At 51.9% G+C, this 14,054-nt stretch overlaps 3 non-coding genes across 3 annotated transcripts; 2 read left to right on the top strand and 1 right to left on the bottom strand.

Moving 5' to 3' along the window:
• Positions 1-5,359: 5,359 nt before the first annotated feature.
• Positions 5,360-5,431, top strand: TRNAG-UCC. Its single transcript has one exon. It is a non-coding gene; the product is annotated as a tRNA-Gly (tRNA).
• A 5,162-nt stretch (positions 5,432-10,593) lies between these two features.
• Positions 10,594-10,665, bottom strand: TRNAC-GCA. Its single transcript has one exon. It is a non-coding gene; the product is annotated as a tRNA-Cys (tRNA).
• A 1,378-nt stretch (positions 10,666-12,043) lies between these two features.
• TRNAS-AGA lies at positions 12,044-12,126 on the top strand. Its single transcript has one exon. It is a non-coding gene; the product is annotated as a tRNA-Ser (tRNA).
• The last annotated feature ends 1,928 nt before the right edge of the window (positions 12,127-14,054 follow it).

Raw genomic sequence — 14,054 nt, 5'->3', positions numbered from 1 at the left:
TGGGAGCACCCACACGCTGGGGATTCTGACTTGGGAGGAGGGACGCACCCAAGCGACACGGATCTTGAAAAGGGGAACAGAGACACCCACAGATCCTGGATGGGGGCAGGCAGGGGAAACCACACATGGGAGCTAGTTCATGGGGTGGGGGACAGAGACACCCACCAGAGATCCTGGATGGGAGCACCCACATGATGGGGATCTTGAACTGGGAGGAGGGAAGCACCATGTACCAGAGGTTCTGAAGGGGGAACAGGGACACCCACACACCAGGTGTCTTGCAGCAAGAGCTGCGGTCTTGATTTACACAGGGCAGTGATGGGGATTTAACCAATTCCTGCACAGAACTTGTTCCACTAGATAATTAGCCTCACGGTTAAAAAATGGTAATTTCCAGTTGGCGTTTTGTGACATTGACTGCAAACCAAGGGGGTCGTGTTCAACCTTTGTCTGGTGAATTAAAGAACCCTTTCAAATCAGATATTCCCCCCTCTGGGAATTTTTTAAACTGTGTATTTAAAAATCAGTTTCTAAATCCCCTCTTAACCTCCAGTCAATGAAATCAATTGAGTTTCTTCAATCTCTCGCTGTAGACAGAAGAGACCAATGCACATTTTCCTTGTTTTTAAAGGCAAAAATCCTGATCTTTCCAAGGGGATCTTCTGCTTCAGCTGTCAGTTTGGGGAAGGATTTGGCTTCCTGGGCTATAATCTGCCCGCTGGGTTATAATCTGCAGTCTGAAGGGTCAAATTTAGATGAGGCCGTTAGTGCTGCCCCCGTGTGGCCGGAGAGGGGAGCTCACAAGCAGAGTTGAAAGCTGGAGCTGGAACGGACCTGGCTGGACACGCGGGACACAAAGGCTCTCACGTGGGATCCTCGCTGTGCAGCAGGAGGCGGAGGGAAGCTGGTTGTCAGGGGTCAGGGCCATGGGCGCCAACTTATATGGGCTCGTGGAGCTAAAGCCCCAGGAATATTCAAAATCAGGGGCTCTGCTCCACCAATATTTGGAGCTAGGTTTTGCCCCTTTAAATCCCAGCCGCGGCTGGGAATCAGAGGGCTCTGGGCTGCCCGCTGCTGCAGGGAGCCCAGAGCCTTTTAAATCCCAGCCGCGGCTGGGAATCAGAGGGCTCTGGGCTGCCTGCAACCGCGGGGAGCCCAGAGCCTTTTAAATCCCAGCCGCGGCTGGGAATCAGAGGCTCTGGGCTGCCTGCAACCGCGGGGAGCCCAGCGCCCTTTAAATCTCAGCCGCGGCTGGGAATCAGAGGCTCTGGGCTGCCTACAAGCGCGGGGAGCACAGAGCCCTTTAAATCTCAGCCGGGGCTGGGAATCGGAGGGCTCTGGGCTGCCCGCAGGGGCAGAGAGCCCAGAGCCCTTTCAATCCCAGCCGCGGCGGCTGGGATTTAAAGGGCTCAGGGCTCCCCGCGGCTGCCAGCAGCTCAGAGCCCCTTGAAGCCCAGCCCCGGGCCGCTGAGTGCCCCCTCCCCCGACCCCTGCCCCCCCCGCCCCCCCGGACCCCCACCCCCTATCTCAGCACCACTGGTCCTTGTCCCCCGGTACCCACTCCTGAGACAACTGCCCCGAACTGCCCCATTGGACCCCCGCCCCAATCAAAGGCACCCGGCTCCTTGTCCCCAACAGCCCCTCCTGAGACCCCACCCAACTTTCCCCAGGACCCCACCCCTACATGTCCCCTGATAAACCCCTGGACTCCCATGCCTATCCAATTGCTGCCTGTCCCCTGACTGCCCCTGCAAACCTCTGCCCCATCCAACCCTCCCTGCTCCTTGTCCCTTGACTGGCCGCTGGAACCCCCTACCCCTTCTCCAACCTTGTAATCTTGTGGTACTGACGTGTTGTAGCTTCATTTTATATCGGCTTACAGGGCGGGAGTGCGGGGGGCACCACCATTTTGGGCCCCACCAAAAATTATACAAACCTGCCGCCTATGGTCAGGGCTGCACCCTGCCATGCTGAGCCGGTGTCTGTGCTAAGCTCGGCATCAATCAGGTGACTCTGGGAAGTTCGGGGTCCCCAGGCTCCCACAGGAGGGTGAAGCAGGTCACCCCTGGAGCAGGTTAAAGCTGCAGGGTGACAGTGGGGTTGCTGCCCCTGTGAACAGCTGCTGTAGCACCGCCTGGGCACGACAGGGAGAGCCAGTTATACCCCGTCCCCCAGCCTGTATTGGGGGATGGGAGCACTCACACCCTGGGGACCCACCCACCAGAGATCTACGGGGGGGAGAGTGGCACCCACACACCCAGGATGTTGTAGGGGGGGACAAGGGCATCCACACTCCGGGATCCTCTGCAGAGGGACGGACACCCACACACCCAGGATTCTGTATGGGGGGCAGAGGTACCCGGACACCTGGGCGGGGGATGGGGGGCACCGAAACATCCAGGATCTTACCTCAGAGGACAGCGGCGCCTGCAGCTCGAGATGAGATGGGGCAGGGGAAGCAGGAGCATTTCCCAGTTCCAGGCTGTCCCTGTCTGGCCAAGGCACAGAGCTCACAAGCAGAGTTTAAAGCTCCAGCTGCCAGATCGCAAAACAAGCCGGGCCCTGTGGCTGGTACCTGTGATCCCAGCTCCTGGGGAGGCTGAGGCCAGCGGATTGCTTGAGCTCAGGAGTTCTGGGCTGTAGGGGCTGTGTTGATCAGGTGTCCGCACTAAGTTCAGCATCAATATGGTGATCCCAGGAAGCTTGGGGTCCCCAGGTTGCCTAAGGAGGTGAACTGGCCCAGGTCAGAAATGGAGCAGGTCAAAACTCCCATGCTGATCAGTAGTGGGATTGAACCTATGAATAGCCCCTGCAGTGTTGCCTGGGCAAGACAGTGAGACACAGTCTCTTTTTATACAGACACCCCCCGCAGAGCCTGGAGGGGGGATGGGAGCACCCACACGATGGGGATTCTGACTTGGGGGGAGGGACACACCCAAGCAACACAGATCTTGAAAAGGGGAACAGAGACACCCACAGATCCCGGATGGGGGCAGGCAGGGGAAACCACACACGGGAGCTAGTTCATGGTGTGGGGGACAGAGACACCCACCAGAGATCCTGGATGGGAGCACCCACATGATGGGGATCTTGAACTGGGAGGAGGGAAGCACCATGTACCAGAGGTTCTGAAGGGGGAACAGGGACACCCACACACCAGGTGTCTTGCAGCAAGAGCTGCGGTCCTGATTTACACACGGCAGTGATGGGGATTTAACCACGTCCCTTGTGGAGCTTGTTCCACTAGATGATTAGCCTCATTCAACACTACAAGTTTATATCGAATTTAGCAGCGTTAAATCACATTAACCCTGCACCCATCCACACAACGAAGCCCTTTATATCGATCTAAAGGGCTCTTAATACTGGTATCTGTACTCCTCCCCGACAAGGGGAGTAGCACTGAAATCGGTATTGCCATGTCGGATTAGGGTTAGTGTGGCCACAATTCGACGGTATTGGCATCCAGGCGCTATCCCACAGTGCACCATTGTGACCGCTCTGGACAGCAATCTGAACTCGGATGCACTGGCCAGGTTGACAGGAAAAGCCCCATGAACTTTTGATTTTCATTTCCTGTTTGCCCAGCGTGGAGCGCAGATCAGCACAGGTGACCATGCAGTCCCAGAATCCAAAAAGAGCTCCAGCATGGACCGTACAGGAGATACTGAAGCTGATCTCTGTATGGCGAGATGAATCTGTTCTATCAGAACTCCGTTCCAAAAGACAAAATGCCTAAACATTTGACAAAATCTCCAAGGCCATGATAGACAGAGGCCACAACAGGGACTCAATACAGTGCTGAAACTTAAGGAGCTGTAGCTATCCCACAGTTCCCCTCACTCTCCGAAAACCATTTGAATTCTTGGCTGAGTTCCCAAAGCCTGATGGGTCAAAAACATTGTTGCGGGTGGTTCAGGGTATATGTCGTTCCCCCCCCCGCCCACCCACCCCCGTGAAAGCAAAGGGAAAAAAATCATTTCTCGCCTTTTTTCAGTGTCACCGTATGTCTACTGGATGCTGCTGGCAGACGCAGTGCTGCAGCGCTACACAACACCATCCCCTCCCTTCCCTTCCCGGTACTACAGGACTGATGTTATGGTAGGACTGATATCTGTCATTGTCATCCCGTGAGTGCTCCTGGCTGGCCTTGGTCAGGTCAGCTGGGGGTGCCTGGGCAAAAATGGGAATGACTCCCAGGTCATTCTCTTCTTTAAGCTTTGTCTAATGGAGATTCAGTCCTGCCTGGAATATTATAGCAGCTGGAGGCTGCCTTCCCCTCCCACCTTTGAGCTCTACTTGCAGAGGCAATAAAGTCAGTGTTGTTTCAAATTCCTGCATTCTTTATTACTTCATCACACAAATGGGCGGATAACTGCCACGGTAGCCCAGGAGGGGTGGGGGAGGAGGGAAGCAATGGGTGGGGTTGTTGCAGGGGCACCCCCTAGAATGGCATGCAACTCATCATTTCTGCGGGATGTCTGGGGCTCTGACCTGGAGCGGCCGTTTGCTTCTCTGGTTCTTTTGTAGGCTTGTCTGATAGTCTAGACAGGACTGACCCTCCCTTTAGACAAAACTTAAGGGAATGACCTGGGAGTCATTCCCATTTTTGTCCATGCACCCCAGCCAACCTCACCAAGGCAAGCCAGGAGCACCCATGACAGCAGCAAACGGTACAGTATAACTGGCAACTGTCATTGTCAACTTGCAAAGCAGCAGTGGACGGTATGGCTGGTAACCATCTCTGCTAACTTGCAAAAGGCAAGGATGCTGCTGTGTAGCGCTGCAGTACCGCGTCTGTCAGCAGCATCCAGTAGAGATACGGTGACAGTGAAAAAGGCTGAACGGGCTCCAGGAAAAGGGCGTGAAATGATTGTCTGCCGTTTCTTTCACGGAGGGAGGATTGACTGACATTTACCCAGAATCACCCACAACACTGTTTTTGCCCCATAAGGCATTGGGATCTCAACCCAGAATTCCAATGGGTGGGGGAGACTGCAGGAACTATGGGATAGCTATGGGATAGCTACCCACAGTGCAACGATCTGGAAATCGACAGTAGCCTCGGTACATGGACGCACACCGCTGAATTAATGTGCTTAGTGTGTCCGCGTGCACTCGACTTTATACAATCTGTTTCCAAAAAACAGTTTCTGTAAAATCAGAATAATCCTGTAGTGTAGACATACCCTGTGATTAATAACTTTGGTGGCTAAATGAAAGGCTGATGGTTCAAACCCAGGTGAAGATGGAGGTTTTTTTTTTAGTGATGAGAATCCAGTACATTTTAACAGGCAGAAAATCTCCTCAATGCTGCTCTAGCCTCATTGGGCAAGCATAAGTAGTCCTTTTGCCAAATGCATTGGTGGTATAGTGGTGAGCATAGCTGCCTTCCAAGTAGTTGAGCTGGGTTCAATTCCCAGCCAATGCAGGCATGTGATGTCTTCTCTGCTAGGAATTGGTTTAATTTCAGTCACGTTGTATCAGTTTATCAATAGAATGAGAGAATCAATGTCCTGCAGGTCATTCAACACAGAAGAAAGGGGCGGGACTATACAATGAGCTGTTGGAGTTATCCTGGTATTACAATATTTGGTTTATTTATTTTTTAATTTCTTTACTTCCCTCTCCCTTTTAGACTCAGAGCCTTTAAGGTCAGAAGGGACCAGTGTGATCATCTAGACCGACCTGCTGCACCTTGCAGGCCAAAAGACCCCACCCACCCACTCCTGTAATAGACCCGGGAGGGGAGGCAGCTCTGTGCTCTGCCCCTCCCCCAGGCAGCACATGGAGGCCCTCTGCTCCCCTCCCCCAATGGGTGTGCAGAGATGTGCCAGCAGCACTGAGGTGGCTCCCTGCCCACTCTGCCTCCATCCCTCCGTGCCACTCCCAGAAATGGCCGGCATGTCCCAGCATCCCCTGGGGCGGGGGGAGTGTCTCCATTCACTGCCCCTGCCCCGAGTACCAACTCCGCAGCACCCATTGGCCAGGAACTGCAGCCAATGGGAGCTCTGGGGGCGGCACCAGCAGGCAGCGGCACACAGAGACCCCCTGGCATGGCCCACCTAGGAGCTGCTGCCAGAGGGTTGTGTGTACCAGTCACTTTGGGAGCTGCAGTGCCCAGGGTAAGCGCCACCCCTCCTGCACCCCAACCCCCCCAGCACAGAGCCCGCACCCCGCACCCAAATTTCCTCCCATAGCTTTGCTTGTTTCCTTTCACCCAAAACCATCCTTCTTCTCCGGGGCTGCAAGTAGCCATCCCTGGGAAGCCAAGAGGCAGGCACAAGATTCTGCCTCCCAGCAGCCAACCGCACCTCCCTGACTTTAGTCCCAGGCTTGGATCTCCTGAATGACGGGAAACATCCTTTGCTGCTATGCAGGGACAGCAGCTACTGGTGACATACCAGGGCTGGGATGTGAGGGGAATGTTGCATGGACTTTATCATACAGGCCCCATCTTGCTTCTCAGAGCCCACAGGCGAGAATCTAGAGAAGGGTGAATCATTTCTCAGCTGCATTCTCAGGAGAAGCCGGTAGCCGTCCTTGACCAGAGACCCAGGGGAGCAACTGCAGCAGTTCTGCGGACAGCTCTGGCTGCCAGGGGATCCAGCTAGGAGAGGGAGTGCTGGAGGCTCTGCAGTTTTTGCAGTGGGGCTGTCTCAGGAGTCACAGGTGGCTTTGTTGGGGGGGTGGGGAAGTAGGGACTACAGGATGTGAGGCTGGCTGAAATGAAACTGCACAAAAAACCTCCCCCTTTGCTCCAGCTAAGGCCCTACTTTGGCCTCTCCCCCTTTCATAAATATCTCCATATCTACCCCAGCGCTCAGAAACCCCCTCTCTCCCATGGGTATTTTCACGGTTTCTTCCTTTTTTCATGGAGAGAGAGAGAGAAAAAACAAACCTATTAATCTGAGCTACCGACACAGTTCACAGCATGAAATACACAATTTTGTGTTCAATGAGTTGTGTTCATTTACATAACATGAAAAATATGTTTTGGTCAATGCATGAAAACCTCACTGCATTGAACAACCCACTGGATATAGTTAATGTACTACAGAATATTTAAAGAAGTTAAGAAAGATGTGCTTATAAATTAACATGTTGTGCCATTTACACACGCACAAGACACAGAAGAAACTGAAATCTGAGCTACTAAAATTTCCATTTTCTCACAGCATTTTAGTTCTCAATATTGTTTTAATTTGCTTATTTTTTTGGAACTAGAAATGAGGAAAGAGGAAGTCAGTGGAATTACTGCAGTGAAGGATTAGTCTCATTATTTGTCAATAACAAAACCTTTGTTAACAGAGAGTTAACTTTGACTGTGAATATCTCTTACCTTCCAGAACATCGAGTTCAGTAAAACTCAAACTCTGGAAAAACAGGGAATACAGAGTGATGGTATATGCCCAGATAACCTTAACTCTGCCCTCTAGAAGAGAATCCCTGATAGCATATGAGAACAAGGAAAGGTTTGGGGACAAATTACATTTACTTCCCAAGAGTTTGTTTCTTCTGTAATTAATTGATCCTGGCCCCATCAATTGATCCTGGCCTGGTGTCTGGCTGTGGAATTTACTGTTTACTATTTTTATCCCAGCATATTTAAAGGCAAAACTGCTTTACAAAAGCTCCTTTAGTCTAGGTGATACAAACAGGTCACTTCCCAGCTATTTCAAGGAGATGGAATTTTCCTGACCCACAGGGAACTTAAACTAACATGCTCAAGATCACACATTCCTTAGGAGAAAATGAAGGGGAAAAAAACCAAAACCCACCAAACCGTTGCTGTTTCTACCCAAATGATCAATGAGACCAGAAAGTGAGACTGTGCAATTAACTGTCTGGGACTACACTGACTCTGCAGTTACTTGGGTGCAGACACACCCAGCTCTATGGTTGGTAAACGTACAGAGACTCTGCTGCTGCTCATGAACTAGCAGTACATGACCCCTGAACAGCTGCCATTCGAATGTATCTGAAAGTCACAAGGAACAACGATCAGTGCTAAAGGAAGGCTGCCATTTACTAGAGCCCCAATTGATGCCATGTGCACAAAGAGAGGATTGAATGTGTAACAGGGAGTTTGGTAACTCTTGGTTATTTTAGTTTTGTAACAGGCTCCTGTCCACCCCCAGTAGACTTTTCAGTCCCAATGGCAACTTACTTACCAAATGTAATACAGACTAGTCCATTCCTCCCACGTGGATGTGATTCTTGTTCTTCTGCACATTGTAGCCCATGGAGGCCAAGGACCTGCAAATGTGTCTTCATGTGCCTTTGTTTCATTGATGAAAACAAACCAAGACACTCAGAGGATTGAAAGTGATTTCTGCTGGGGGACGTTTGCTAGGTGTTTATGCATTTGCACAGGAAAACAGTAAGTATGTCCATTCATTTCAGGAATCCCTATATAGTAGAGCTCCTGAGCATACTAGGCCTGGGCTACACTAGGCGTTTAAACCGGTTTTAGGAGCGTAAAACCGATTTAACGCCACACCCATCCACACTGAGAGGCCCTTTATATCGGTATAAAGGGCTCTTTAAACCGGTTTCTGTACTCCTCCCTAACGAGAGGAGTAGCGCTAGTATCGGAATTACCATATCGGATTAGGGTTAGTGTGGCCGCAGATCGAAGGTATTGGCCTCCGGGCGGTATCCCACAGTGCACCACTGACCACTCTGGACAGCAATCTGAATTCGGATGCAGTGGCCAGGTAGACAGGAAAAGCCCCGCGAACTTTTGAATATTTCCTGTTTGCCTAGCGTGGAGCTCAGATCAGCACGTGTGGCGATGCATTTAAAAATCAAAATAAAGAAAGAGCTCCCGCATGGACCATGCGGATGTGATCGCTGTAAGGGCAGGCAAATCTGTTCTATCAGCGCTCCGTTACAGAAGATGAAATTCAAAATCATTTTAAAAAAATCTCCAGACAGACGCCATAGCAGGGGCTCAGCGCACTGCTGCGTGACAAACGTAACGGAAAGCCAAAGAATCAAATGGACGCTCATGGACTGGAGGACTCAAGCTATCCCACAGTTCCTGCAGTCTCCGAAAAGTATTTGCATTCTTGGCTGAGCTCCAAATGCTTCTAGGGTCAAACACAGTGTCCGCGGTGGGTCAGGGCATAGCTCGGCAATTTACGCACCCCCCCCACCCACCCCCAGAAGTGAAAGGGAAAACAATCCTCTCTTGACTCTTTAACATGTCACCCTATCTTTACTGAATGCTGCAGATAGACCCGATGCTGCAGCACTCAACACCAACATCCTTGCTCCCCCCCCGCCATGGGTGGCTGATGGTGCAATACGACTGGTATCTGTCCTCGTCATCAGCCTATTGGCACATGGGGCAGTGCAAAAGGACTGGTAACCATGCAGACTAGCATCGGTGAGGTCTATCAAGGGTGCCTGGCCCTAATTTTTCCTGGTAGATGGTACAGTATGGCTGATAACCATCATCGTCATAGCAACAGGGGGCTGAGCTCTGTCAGCCCCCACCCTTCATGTGTAAAAAAAAGATTCAATTGCCTCTGGACTAGCAGAGGGATGCTGGGCTCCTCTCCTCCACACTGCTTACTGTCCTGTCTGGACTATCATAGCAGCTGGAGGCTGCCTTCCACTCATTTCTCACTAACAAGTCAGTGTGTCTAATTCCTGCATTCTTCATTACTTCATCACACAAGTTGGGGGACAATGCTACAGTAGCCCAGGAAGGCTGGGGTAAGAACGGAATCAACAGGTGGGGTTGTTGCAGGCACACCCCCTGTGAATAGCATACAGCTCATAATTTCTGCAGGATCTGACACAGAGCAGCTGTGCTCTCTGATACAGTGGTTCTCTAGTACACTTGCCCATATTCTAGGCAGGACTGATTCTATTTTTAGATACCAAAAAGGAGGGATTGACTCTGGGAGTCATTCCCAATTTTGGCTTTTGCGCCCCTGGTTAAGAGCAGCCAGGGGCACTTATGACAGCAGCAAATGGTGCAAAACGACTGGTAGCCATGCTCATCTTTTTACCAATTTATGGATTGGTAGATGGTACAGTATGGCTGGTAACCATCTCTGCTGTTATGCAAAAGCAAAAGCATGCTGCTGTGTAGTGCTGCTGAATCGCCTCTGTCAGCGGCATCTAGTAGACATACGGTGACAGTCACAAAAGGCAAAACAGGCTCCATGATTGCCATGCTATGGCATCTGCCAGGGCAATCCAGGGGAAAAAAGGCGCAAAATGCTTGTCTGCCGTTGCTTTCCCAGAGGAAGGAGTGACTGATGACATTTACCCAGAACCACCCGCGACAATGATTTTTGCCCCATCAGGCACTCGGATCTCAACCTGGAAATTCCAAGGGGCAGGGAAGGCTGCAGGAACTATGGGATAGCTACCCACAGTGCAACGCTCCAGAAGTCGATACTAGCCTCAGACCATGGACGCACACCACCAATTTAATGTGTTTAGTGTGGCCGCACGCACTCGATTTTATACAATCTGTTTTACAAAACCAGTTTATGCAAATTTGGAATAGTCCCATAGTGTAGGCATACCCCTAGAAATGGAATTATTTTTATTGAAGAAACAAGCTTGATAAGGGGGCACTTGGATTTGAACCAAGGACCACTTGATCTGCAGTCAAACACTCTACCACTGAGCTATACCCCCAAGGCATTTGCAGAGGCAAGTCAGTGATCTTAAGGATTTTGAAGGACGAGCTCTGCCTCAGAGAGCTCCTTTTCTATTCCCAGACCACAGGGTTTAAAAATGGGGTTTGATTAAACTTTATATACACATGTAGACACCACAGCTTGCACACCCACCAACATAACTTCCCCCCACTGACATAGCTACCACCTCTCGGGGAGATGGGTTAACTGCACGGACGGGACAGTTCTCTCCCCTCCGCTTGGAGCAGCTTCATTATTTATGAATAGGTGGGAAATAACCTCCTGAATAGACAGGAACCAATGTATAAAATATTGCTGTGTCTGCATTCAATATGTGTAACTGGCCATATTGGGCTGGATTAGTAGGAGCGTTGCCAGCAGATGGAGGGAAGTGATTATTCCCCTAGTCAGCACTGCTGAGGCCACATCTGGAGCATTGCGTCCAGTTCCCCACATACACACACACACACTACAGAAACAAATTGGAGAGAGTCTAGGGGGCAGGGGACTTACGAGGAGAGGCTGAGGGCAGGGCCGCCCAGAGGGGGGCAGGTGGGTCAATTTGCCCCAGGCCCTGCAGGGCCCCCAGGAGAATACAGGATTCTATAGTATTGCAACTTTTTTTTTTATGGAAGGGGCCCTGAAATTGTTTTGCCCCAGGCCCCTGAATCCTGTGGGTGGCCCTTCCCAGACCGTGGTGCTGTCCCCCTCCACCCCTTCCCTCGTTCTCCTCCCTCCGAGGTCCCCCCTGTGCTCCACCCTCACTCCCATTTGGCCACTTCCCACCCCTGCTCTTTGGCTGAGGCCTGCTGATCGCTCGCTCCTCTCCTCCCGCAAGGCCTCCTCGCGCCTCTCCACCCCCGACCCCCAGGGCTGCCTACTGCCCCCTCTCTGCCCCCTCCTGTCCATTGCCCACACCTCTCTGCCCCTCCTGAGACCTACCCTGTCCACCTCTTTCTTTGATCATCTGTTGTTATTCCTTGAAACATCAAGGATGGAATAAAAAGCGAGTTTACTCCAGGGTGAGGAAAGAAAGGACCCATCAACCCCCTGGCAAAGCTCAGTGCCCCAGAGAAAACCTGCCCCCTGCCATCACAATCACTGATGTACTGGGGATATGACGGGAAAGGGACTGTCTGAATGATCGAGGCAGGAAATGGACAAAAATCTACAGCAACAACATTAACCACAAACACACTCTCCTCATGCTCCAGCCAGAAGGGAAAGGAGCAGGAATTCTTGCAGTTCAGCCATGGACACACTTACACAAGGACACAGCAGTGTGTGTGTTGTGGAAGCTGGTCTGAGGAAACAACTGGAATTGATCACTCAGTGAGAACAGAACTAGAGTGCAGTAAGAGCCACATATCAAGCAAGTAGTTGTGGCCGAGTGGTTAAGGCGATGGACTAGAAATCTATTGGGGGTCTCCCTGCGCAGGTTCAAATCCTGCCAACTACGCAAGAAGTTGTGGCTCTTTAGTTTCAATAGAGCTGGGTCTTGTCTCACTCTTCAGTTATGTCTACATGAAAGAGTAACGTGGCTTTAGTTAAAGTGTTTTAATTGAACAGCTGTTGCATGTCCACCCTATGCCCCTGTGTCACCAGAGCACATCCATGCTAGCATCTCTTGGATTGCCACAGAGAGCAGTGCACTGTGGGTAGCTATCCCACTGTGCAACTGGCTGCAGGGTGCTTTGGGAAGTGTTTGCAATGCCTCACGGGCTGGTACAGCGTCACATGATGCAGGTTTCTATCCCATTGTTCCATGGGCATCCTACTAGATTGCCAGCTGCTTTTCAACTGCAATGTGCATGGTGGGGTAGAGAGCATGTGTGTGGAGGGAGGAGAGAGTGTGTGCGTTGCGGAAGAGTGAGTGTGTCACACACTGTCTCTAAGTTCAGACAGCTGCTGGAAGCGACCAGTCCTGAGGCAGGGGACAGCCCCGACATCAGCCCCCCTTCTCTCCCTGGCTCAGCTCAGCACAGCACTCTCTGTCACACACACACACTGCTGCCTGCTCAGCTCTGTGTCAGGGGTGCTGGAACAGGGGGTTTAGAGGGCCATGGTCCCACCACTCTTTACTGGCTGTTAGGAAAAATGATGGAGGGGGGGAAGGGTGCAGTCTTGGGAAGAGGCATTCTGTGGGTGTGGCCTCGGGGGGAGAGGTGGTGTGAGTGGGGGTCCTTAGGGAAGGGGTGTCATGGGGATGCCACAGTTCGGACAACGGTGCCCCCCCGCAGTGTAAGGAAACTCCTGCCACCCCTGCTCTGTGTTGGCAGAGCAGGACAGAGCAGCATCCACGGCAGTGATTTGCTCCCTGGGGCTCCGGCAGGGGGGCTTGGGAGTTGATTTAAAGGTCCCGGGGCTTCGGCCGCAGCAGGGAGCCCTGGGCCCTTTAAATCACCAGCCTGGGGAAGCCGGGCCGGGCTGGCACAGCGTAACGGCTCTTGCCGGTACCCCATACCGGAACATACCGGCTTACTTTCACCTCTGGAAGGTCCTCACGTGGATCAATAACTGGTTAAAAGACAAGAAACAAAGGGTAGGAATAAATGGTCAGTTTTCAGGGTGGAAACAGGTAACTAGTGGTGTCTGTACTGGGACCAGGACAAGTCAACATATTCATAAAGGATCTGCTAAACAGTGAGCTGACAAAATGTGCAGATGATCCAAAACTACCGGCTTGCTTCCTAGAACGAACGCTCCTTGAGTGGGGTGATCCACAGGGAGTAGCTCAAACCTTCAAAGTGCCTGGCCAGGGGCAGGACATTAGCCCAGCAAGGGAGGGGTGTGGCAGTGACATCACAAAGGCCTTTTGCAGGGGCTCAGACTATTGGTCAAAGGTGGTGGGGAGGTGGTGACCTCACAGAGAGATGCTGACATCAGCCAGGCAGGACAGGGGCGAGGGGCCAGGGAAACCTCAGAGACCCCTGTGGCTTTGCTTCAGCAAGTCTCCTTCTCCAGGTCTCTCTTTGAGGACTGGGGGAGTATTCGGGTTCACGGACGTGAGCGCCAGGAGGAACCTCTTTCGAGTTTTCTCCTTCCCTTTTAATGAGTTTACTAGAAAACAGCCGTCCCTGTTTAGAAGGCAAGAGCCTCCTGGAGGTCTGAAACCTGTTCAGTCTGATCCATCTGGTGACAGTTGAATTCTAGGCATGGAAAACATGAGCTTAAGGAGGCAGAATTTTATTCCGCACCAGGGGGGGGCCCACAAATATGTTCCAGGGACACAAAAAGTTACTCTGCCCCCGGAGGGGGGCGAATCTCCCCGGATGTTACAGCCCGAGCGAGACCCCGGGAGAGAAACGGGGCAGAACCGGGGGCGAGAGGCGCCAACAGGGACAGGAGCCAATTAACTCCCCGCCCCCGGGCTCCGCCCCCCCCATC

The sequence above is a fragment of the Mauremys reevesii genome, linkage group 12, assembly GCF_016161935.1.
Source record: "Mauremys reevesii isolate NIE-2019 linkage group 12, ASM1616193v1, whole genome shotgun sequence".
Classification (NCBI taxonomy): domain Eukaryota; kingdom Metazoa; phylum Chordata; order Testudines; family Geoemydidae; genus Mauremys; species Mauremys reevesii.
The sequence above is the reverse complement of the archived record's forward strand: the minus strand, read 5'-3'. Positions and strand labels throughout refer to the sequence as shown.